A 10,791-nucleotide genomic window follows, 5' to 3' on the forward strand; every position below is an offset into this window, starting at 1 on the left:
CAAAACAATGTGAATCGATAAACTAGTGACAACATATATAATGAAACATTACCTTTATAGGGAGAGGATCATGAGAAAACTACATATATATGAGAAAACTAGAAAACTAACTAAAAAAGCCCAAAAAACATGTCAAATTTTTTTTACAATTTTTTTTATAAAAAATCGCTATTTATTATATATAAAAAACTTTTGTTTTTTAAAAAAAAAAAAAACTTGTACTACACATGTGCATTATATGTATATGCTGCACATGTGCATTATATGCTTAAAGTTAGCATTCGAGTTTAGTTTAGCTTTTATGATTAGGTTTTTTAGAGGTTTAGGATTAGGATTAGGTTTTTGGGTGTGTGGGGGGGGGTTTAGGTTTTTGGAGGGTGTGTGTGTGTGTGTGTGTGTGGGGGGAGATTAGGTTTTTTGAGGGTGCGGATGGGGGGTTAAGGTTTTTTTGGGGTTTATATTTACGGTTTAGTTTTAGGGGTCTTTTTTTTGGGGGGGGGGGGGGGGGTTGTGGGGTTTAGGCGTTTGGTGTGAGGGTGGATTTAGTTTTTTGGGGGGTGGGGTGGTGGTGGGGGTTTAGCTTTTTTGGGGGGTGTAGGTAGGGAGTGGGTTAGGTGGTTTAGCAATCGATTTTGCGACGGGGTTTTTTGCTACTTACCATGTGCGTAGCAATTGTGTAGGAAATGCTGGTTTGCTACATATGTGTGACAGAAAAGTGCGTAGCAAATTACCTAGTTTTCTAGTAGTGACATGTGCAGTAAAAAAAAAAGTTTTTTTATGTATAATTTTGAGCGATTTTTTATAAAAAAAAAATTAAAAATTATTGCTTTGTTTTTTAGGCCTTTTAAATTAGTTTTTTTTGTTCTCATTTAAAGTAGTTTTCTCATGATCAATCCCCTACCTTTATATACTATAACAATTTATTCAGTCCTCGTATTAGAGGTATCTATATATATTAATAAATGAGATGATGTGGGCTATGTGTCCTTGAATGGTGAAACCATTTTGATGATGTGGCAACCATTGGTTTAGTGGAGTTTGATTTTGGGAGGGAATTGATGTAATTCTCTATAAACAAACCAAGTTTCACAAAACACAAACCAAAAAACCAAAGATACACGGGATCCGGATTTGAATGGGCCCGTTTTCGGGTTATCCAATAACCCATATTGAATTCGGATCCTTTAAATTGATTTCACTCAATTATTTTGCATAACATTCTTCTTGAATCATCTTCTTTCTCTCTCTGTTCTCTCTCTTCTACCTACCATATTCGATTACAAACCCTAAATCAACATATCATCTCCGATCATCAAAATACTATAGCCGATCATCATCTTAGGTGATGAATCTTTCAAGAATTACAGGTAAATGTATTTCATCAAACCTATCAGTTCCACAAAATCTCACATACCGACAATCATCTTCTATCACTTTAACCTAATGGTGTTCTTGATTCTTTGAAACATTCGACAGAGATCCAAGGTTGCAACTGTTTTTATATGTTATTTAGATGTTTCTAAATCTTTTTTTTTATTCGCTACTAATTATTTTGTTATTAACTTCATCTACGATTATTTTCTTTCAGATCCGAACATAAAAATTGCAGGTATGTTGTTTATTCAGATGAGAGTACAAGATGTTAATTATTTTCATAATCAAAACGAGATTTGTTCTATTACTCTTCATTCATTCTATTTCCTTTTTTCAAACAAAACCGTAATCTACTGCCACCATAGCCATCATCAACATGGTATTCTCCATTGTTCATCGATCCAGAATTCACCATCAATGGGTACGAATTAACTCTTTTAGTTTTGGTTTTTTGATTGTTAAAGTTTTGTAGGTGATAACGGAATCCTTTTTTTTATTTCGATTCAATCTCATTTGGGAGGATTTTTTTGTTTCCTCGATTATACAAGGTATTACAGTTTTGATTGTTCTTTGTTTTAGATTTTAACTCAGTTTCTATAATTAGACATTTTGTTTCTATAAACAGATTACGTTTTTTTGTTAGTAATAAATTTTGTATTGTATTAATTACCAATCCAATAAAGATTTTGTTTATTTTATTTTATTTTATTTATGGTCTGATATGTTTTTCCGGAATATTGATTTTGTTTCTATAAATAAATTTTTTCTATATTAGATTATTATGTAGTGTAAGTGTTTAATCTCAATTTTTTAAGATTTCTCTGTATTTTTTGTGTTGTTCTTTATGATATACATTATCCGATTTAATCACTGTTTTTTGCAAACAATATCAAGATCGAAGGTTTGTTATCATCATCTACATTCTCTGATTTATGTAATATCTATGAACGTTAATCATTTCTTGGGCATTTATCAAACTTACTGATTTTGGTTTATTTTGATTTTCATGTGAATCCCTAAATCTTGGATAACAATCGGACAAACGATCATTGAACAAACAACAGAGGTTAGTTGAATGTTAAAGTTGTTTTCTCTTTTTTACGTTTGTAATATTTGATTTTATCCTTTCTGTTCGTTTTTTTTTTCAAAAATTAATAATATATGTTCTGAATGATTTATGGTTTGTTTTTCTCATGGTGAACCCTCCATCATTTGTGACAATCGAACTCGGAGTGTTCGTCAACCAAAACAGGTTAGTTCAATTTTCTTGGTGTTGTTTGTTTATTGATATCTATAGTCTTTGGTTTTAAGTTTTGTCTTTATGCTTTATTTTGAAAGTTTATGTGATTATCTTTTGAAGTTCATATGGTTTGTTTTATCAATTATATTTTTTTCTATTTAGTTAGTTGTTAATTCTTTAAGGATACCTTTAATTTCTTTTTGAAGTTTTTTTTGTTTCTATAAACAAATTACTGTTTTAAGTTTAATTTTTTGTATTTGGAATTATTATTCGGTTTTTGTAAATAGACATTCTTTCTATAAATAGATTACCGTTATATTTTTTATCTGTAGTCGAAACACAAGGAGAAGCCACAGACTACCGAAAGTCATGTTGAAGAAGGAGTTGCTGGGGATAGTGTTGGTCACTTTCAACTTCCAAATTTTGAGTCTTTTTTTAATGTATGTAACTATGTTTTAATATATATTAACAAACTTTAACAACCAGTACATTGTTGTATTCTTATATTTTTATATTTATGATGTCATTTTTTATGATACTGACGACTAAAAGTTTGATCGACATATAGCTGCTCTAATCGAGATGGAAGATGCTAAGAAGCTGGTAAGTGTATACGTTCAAATTATTAATAGATCTTAGTTATATGATTAGTTAATTTTGTAAAGTCAACCCTTTTTATTTGATGAATATGATTAGTTATATGATTATAAAGTTTCTCTTTTTATAAATTTGTATTTATGTTAATTTGTTTTATCTAATTAAAAACTAAACAGTTTCCTTAATTATGGTATTTTTAAAAACGATTTTTTTTGTGATTTGAATTTTTCATCATATATTACTAAAAATATTATCTTTTCTAATTTTATATAAAAAGATCATTTGTTCTTCGATCATTATTCCATTTAAAAAAAAAAAACCTCTCTTTGGTTAATGTACATTGGATAGGTAAACTATGTTTGTTTTTAAAGTCATATTATTTTGCTTTCCACAGTCTATTAATTTTTTTTGTTGTCTTCATAGCTACAATGGAAAACCAAGGTGACATCACCTTGCTGAACGATATCGATGCTCTTAGTACAAACTACACTATCAAGGTGAAGATTGTTAGTTTGTGGAGAAAGAAGATGAGAGGTAATGAAAGAGAGACGTATCGTATTGATATGACACTGATGGATGAAATGGTAATTTTTTGATTTATTTCGTTTTGTTATTTGTATTATGTTTGTTACATGTTTACAATACCATAAATCTTTTTTCGTTTAATTATACTGATTGTGAGTTCATTTTAACATTTCCTTTGCGTGTTATTATTTATTTACCCTCAGGGTACCAAGATTCAAGCTTTTTACTTACATAAGCTATTTCCAAAGTTTGAGAGACATCTAAATGTCGATGAATGCCTTATCATAAAACGGCTATCTCTTGCTGCGAACACTGCATCGTTCAAGATTGTTCCTAACAATTAGAAGCTATCTTTTTACTATCACACGTTTGTGGAAAAGTATAGTAAATGGGAAGGTCCGCAGTACATTTTCAATTTTGTTGATTTCGATGATGTTGTTTCACAGAGAATCAAGGAGGGTACGACAGTAGGTGTGTTCATTTATATTTACAAAGTTTATATACCACAATATTTTTTGACGTTTTATTTAGTTGTTTTTATGTTATTATATATGCTGACATCTTTTTTCTTTTATTCTTAGATTTCATTGGTTACGTTGTTGTTTGTTATAAGATTGAGGACACTAACTAAAAGGATATGGTAGTAAAGGGAAACGTCTCAATCTTAAGCTTCAAGATCTCGAGTAATATAGTTTTAAAATTTTAGTTTATTTTTTTTTTCCATATTATGCTATACTTTTTATAAAATTTTGTTAAACTTCTGTTTTTTTCTTATATGCTATTTTAGAGATGTTCAGATCGATTTAACTCTTTGGGATGATTACGCTAAGGACATGTATTCTTACATGGTTAGTAAAAATCGTGAAGCACATGTTATCGTTGCTGTCCATTTTGGTGCTGTTAAGACATACAAAGGTATTTTATCAATTACACAATTTATACCATACAAAATAGATAGATGTTCTTCCTTTTTATATATCTGATTGATTGTTTAATTTATTTTTACCTAAAAATAGGTAAATGGGGGATTTCTAATAATTTTGATGATTCACGGCTTTTCATTAACGACAATTTTGATGAGATCGATCGTTCAAGGAAAAGTGAGTCTGATTATTTATTTATATTTTTATAATTGTATCAACCTTACGTTTTGTTTGTATTTTTTGTTAATTACACATTTTGGTTTCTTCAAAAAAATTTTATAGGTTTCTTTCAAAACTTGCTGCTTCAACCGAGTCAAGTAGCCATGCTGGGTCGTATATGATGTGTTCTGTGGAAGATGAATTTTTAAACAATGATGTTTTTTCACCAATTGCTTATCTTGGCTCAATCATAGAGGTTTTCCTTAACATTTGATGTTTTATATTTCAACTATTTTCAAAATTTTAATGAACTTTTATTTCTTTAATTCTTTAAACAACCAAAGAAAGTGGTTATTGTTGGAACTATCGTAGCAATCGTTTCTGATAAGATGTGGTATTATGATGGGTGTAACCATTGCAACTCCAAAGTTGAGCAAAAATTTGAAACTTACGATAAGGAAGATGGAACAAGTGATGTTAGAGATGAGAAGGTGTATCAATGTTCCAACAAGGATTGTCAAGGAAAAGAATTTTTCCCGCTGTCCAGGTAAAGTGTTTGTTATTCATAATTCTGTTATTGTTGATTCAACAATGTACGTCGTTTATATTATCTATTCGTCTATGTTTTTTAATTATTTAAATACGCTTTTAAGGTTTAAAATACTAATTCGGGTTCAAGATTCAACCGGTACGGTGACACTTACATTGTTTGACCATGAGGCATTGAAGTTTGCTGGGAAAACTGCAAAAGAACTTATAGAAATTCAGGACGAGGTTCTATTTAGTACTACTTTATATTTAATTCAATTAGATTTTTATATATACATTCTAACCACACATGAGATTTTTTTAATATAGTTACTCACGACAAATGAGCTTCCAAGAGAATACCATGTTGAATTTGAAACGTTGGTTAACCTAAAGTGTGCTTTCGTGATCAAAGTGACAGACTTTAATATTGTCAATGGTGTGGAGAATTATGGAATATCAGTTGTTACCACTGATGTTGAAATCTTGGATGAGCTCAATAAAAAATGGAAAATTGACCAGGTAAGCGATTTTTTTATTAATATATTTGCACTTACAAAACCGTTTAAAAGATGTTTAAACAATTTGTCTGTTGCTTTCGATTTTTTTACAGCTTGATGTCTCTGATTCGTTTGGTATGAGTCAGTCTGAGTTCCAATATGCTGGTGGTGAATGCTCTAAGGTTTAACTTTAAAAATATACTGATATATACTTTTAATAGTTGTGTTATTATAAATTGTTTATTTTTTTAGGATGGTGATTCTTACACTGGGGATAACTCCACACCTGTTTCAAAGGATTACGTGGGTGAATTAAAGCAATCATCTTCTGATTTGAAGCGTAACCTTGGTGATGTTTATGTCATTGAAGAGGGATTGGGGTCGGCAGCAAGTAAGTCTCGCATGTGCGTTGAGAATAATGATCTTGACGAAGATTTAGGCAAGAATTGATAAACGAGATTTTGCAAATGGTGGTTACAATAAAAACAATTTATTTGTTATTGGACTATTGGAATTTTGTTTTGTGGTTTTTAATTTTTGATGTTTGAATACATTTTTATGGTTTCCCTATATATTATGACATTTTGACTTATTCTTTACTATTTTTGGTTGGAAATCATGTTTGGTTATGTTCCTTACTTTATAAGACTACATTTATTATTTACTGTATCATAATTTAATCATCTGATAATATAAAAATAAGAAAATGAAAATTTACATTTTACTTTTGACCTTAATGAATTACTTTTCATGAAATGAACATTAATCATTTGTTTAAATATTTATACAAATCAGTTACATTTCTATAGTTATTTTAAGAAATATCGTAATTATAGCAACTCGATTTTAGTGTTGACACATTCTCTTTAATTTCCCAAACTTATAAATATAAGATTGTTTCCATATTTCAGACCATTAATTTGATTGCAACTGATTTTAGTAATCTTTATTATTAATCACATAAATAAGTTATAGCTTATGTGTATAAATACAGATACTTTACACACTTTCAAACATCTTCAAGGTTCTTTGAATAGATATTGAACACTCACGGACAAGTATATGAGACGCTTTCAAGATTCAAAAGTATGGATGGCTTAAAGATGTTAATATTTAGACAGTGATGTGAACATTACTAATAAAATTACCAATGTAGTCTACAAAGAGATATTCTTAAATTTATACTTTCAGTATTTTAATAGTAATTTCCAACTTTTATTTTTCTTCATTGATTTTTTTATGGAATTCATCTTTACTGTTTACTTCAAATTTAAGGTTACATTAAATTGTCAGTAAATATGAGTTAGAACTTATATAATAAATGCAAATCACATATAAACAACCACATCTTAATTTGTAAATATATATATTTGAACATCGATAATCAACAAGCATTTATAGTCGATACCATTGTTAGTTATATTCAAAAATATGGTATCTGTCATGATAATATACCACTAATTGTTTTCAAGCTTAAACTACCAACGACGAAAATTGAACATGATAAGAAGAGAACGTGCATGTCCAAAAAAAGATACATAAAATCAGTAGCACAAAAGACTCATGATTTCGTCTTCACAAACACCTTCAACATTAGCTTATAAGATTACCTGTTAACCTGCATTAACTGCATCCACGTGTGATAAGATCAGGAGATTTCCTGAACTTACAAATGTGAAATGCATTGTGTCACCCGCACAAAGGCCATTCTCCTTCATGAACATCGATCAACCTTCGATTGCATACCTTACATCATCTCCATTCTTCTGACGTCTAAGATTCATAATGATGGTTTTTCCATTCATGTTCTTCACTTTCAACTCATGCACTTTATTTTTGAATCCGACAATTCTTACAACATCAACAGGCATTCTCTGCATGTATACGAGAATTAACAGCTAAATCAGGCTTATGATTGTTATACTTTTACTCTTAATGAATGATTAGTGTAAAAAAGCATACCATGCGGTATTTTCCCTTCTTTGTGAATTCATAATTATCAGTTTTTTCAACATTATTTGTCCTTGCAACACGTTTTGGTTCAACATCCAATATCTTCAATGCATTAGCATATCTCTTTCCATTTTCGTTAACCTTATTATTACAGATACACATTATATTTAGAGTAGTATATTTTATCCATTAATGTATACAAATATTTATATGTAAATGTTGTTAACTTTTTCTATACATACCAACCGACTAGGAGTTTTCCGTCTAAATGTTGAGACGTTTGGCATTTCCACTTCTGTTCCGCATATCAACCGCTTACTATCGTCTGGATTACAATATGCCGCAATCTGTTTCCCTTTCTTTTTAAACTGTTAATACAATGATTAAAGTTAAATAACATTAACCAACAATCATTAACTAAATATGTCTACATATATGAATGAAATTACTGATCTATTATTATGTTTGAAATAATTACATTTTCTTTTCTTGGGTTGTTTCTCTCTTCCATCATCAAACTCTTTCTTCCTACCTTCGACTTTTGTTTTCCACCAACGTTCTTATTCACCTCTTCTTTGTTAGCAGCTGCATGCATCTGTGTATGATAATTAATAAAATCCACAAAATCTTATTGTAATGTATTCCAATCTATATACATGTAAACTTATTACCTCAGAAATCAACTGATCTATTGATAGTTCGTCTTCAGACAAGGTCTGTTATACAATAATATGCATAACTAAGTCGTATTTTGTAGTAAACCATGCTACTTTAATTCAAAATACTTACAAAGTTAACGTTTTCATAGTATGTTTCTTTAGGTATTTCCAGCAGAGAGTCATCTTCAGTTTCTTCCTTCTTGCTTAAAACTACCTCAACTCCTCTACGATAAATTTTTTACTCAAATGTAACGGTGTCCATCTTCATCAAAAACAACATATCCTCCTCTTCTATTTCAAGATCATCAAATAATTTCGGACAACCTTTTCTAAAAACATAATTATCATTGATTTTGTCGGTCTCAACTTTCCAAGTCTGACCTGCTATATATATGTTATAACAATCGTTGGCTGGGGAGTAAGAGTAGCAGTTTGTGATATAAGCTTCTGGAATCACCTGAAAAGTTATGTAACATTTTATTGTTTGATATATATGTATACCATTTAGTTGACAAGTATAACAAAATAAATATTGAATCAAACATGTTAGTATACTTACTATTATCTTTAGAACTCCGTAACGGTTTACTGTCACAAATGATTCACCACATATGTTTTCTACGAAACAATCGATTTCAATATTTTTATCTTCGATTATCCTTAACAGCAAGAACGTCCTCTTTGTCAACTCAAGATCCCTTACGACATTACCCCATCCGTCAGTGATAACGGATTCCCCGCTTACACTTCTCAACGATACTTGCCAACTTCTTTGACTTTGATGACGTATCATTATTTTTGTCTTTTGCCAATAATCTCCATATACATTCTTCACAAAGTCAAGTGGCAGCACCTGCAGTTATTTTATTTGTTACATGTTCTCTAATAGAAGATATATATAATTTTTTAAGCATTATAGCATACCAGTTTTAACATCTTCTAACACACAGAGACATGATGGACTCATTTTTGTATACCTGTAATATACCAACATTTGTTATTAACATGTACTATTGAACTTGAATGAATACATATATGTTCATAATGATTAAAAAATATGTGTTAAGGACCATTAGACGAACACCTTTTGTGAATATGCCTTTATCATTCTTATATTTTGAAACTTATACTGATATAATGTCGATATTATTTCCATTATTCCTAATCCTAATTCATAATCTACATCAAATATGTTGTATACATACTTTCAATAACACAACAGGCAACATCCATATATACAATACTAAATGAACTGTTTTCATATCATCTTATTTGAGTACAACTAAAAAAAAAAATCGTTTTAATCAATTAATTTATAATAACATATATGTTTTCCTTCCTTTATGATTCATTACAAAATCCGAATATACCGTTTTCATTAAATATATAATCCATAATGTAAATCACACGAAATATCTACATTAGATGACAAACATACCAAATTTATCAAAGCTTCAAGATGATTAAACCCTAAAATTCAATTTCATGTCTAACACCGATTTAGTCTCATATAAAACACCGTATCTTCTGCATATACTAACTAAAACATGTTTAGTTGCTGAATTTCACAAAAAAAATCGACCTTTAGCTAATCAGATTTTGGAAGGAAGTTTACCGGAATCCAAACGACGGTGAAGGGAGACTTTTTTTCTTGCAATAGAGATGATGAAGATTGGTGAGTTGATGGATGTGTTGATAAATGTAGATTGTAATGATGAAAATATCTATTACCTATAAAGTTAACATTCATTTATTTATTTTATAATCTTCTAATACAAACGGTTGCATTTTTTTTGTTGATTTTTAATTATAGTAATTATTTACATTTACTTATTAATGATAATTGCATCATAGATTTGTATCTCAATATTTAAAGAAATTTGTTAAATATGTGTAATAAAAGTTTAACAATTTTCATTATATATGGAAAATAGAATAACCATGTTTTCACATATTATTTGTCTTTAAATAACTTTTTCTTATAATATAAATAATACCTAAAGCATCTTCATCCAATTCAAAGTTTAATTATCAATGAAGATGTTTTTTACGTTTTCTATCAAACAACAAGATGAATTCTTGGGTATGTTGATGTTATAATTATTTTTATTTCTTTATTATATGTTTGTATTAATTCTTACTTTGCATATAGATTTTACCGATGAGTTACCACAACTGGGTAGCTGATTTCAAGTTAGCTACTGATGGTATGGTTCAAATCATTACACTTGATGAAAAAAAATTTTATGTCAAAATTAGAAAAGCAGATTCTTCATACTTTTTTCACGATGGATGGTTCAATATGATTCAGTCACTACTATTACCAAAGAATT

The 10,791-nt window shown here is 29.3% G+C and overlaps 1 long non-coding RNA gene and 1 other non-coding gene across 2 annotated transcripts; both read left to right on the plus strand.

Annotated features, from left to right (window-relative positions):
• Positions 1–3,949: 3,949 nt before the first annotated feature.
• LOC110881438 lies at positions 3,950–4,801 on the plus strand. The gene is made up of 4 exons (XR_004869555.1): positions 3,950–4,207; positions 4,318–4,419; positions 4,524–4,651; positions 4,753–4,801. It is a non-coding gene; the product is annotated as an uncharacterized LOC110881438 (transcript).
• An 870-nt stretch (positions 4,802–5,671) lies between these two features.
• LOC118482964 lies at positions 5,672–6,448 on the plus strand. The gene is made up of 3 exons (XR_004869379.1): positions 5,672–5,868; positions 5,960–6,028; positions 6,099–6,448. It is a non-coding gene; the product is annotated as an uncharacterized LOC118482964 (long non-coding RNA).
• The last annotated feature ends 4,343 nt before the right edge of the window (positions 6,449–10,791 follow it).

The sequence above is a fragment of the Helianthus annuus genome, chromosome 10, assembly GCF_002127325.2.
Source record: "Helianthus annuus cultivar XRQ/B chromosome 10, HanXRQr2.0-SUNRISE, whole genome shotgun sequence".
Taxonomy (NCBI): Eukaryota; Viridiplantae; Streptophyta; class Magnoliopsida; order Asterales; family Asteraceae; genus Helianthus; species Helianthus annuus.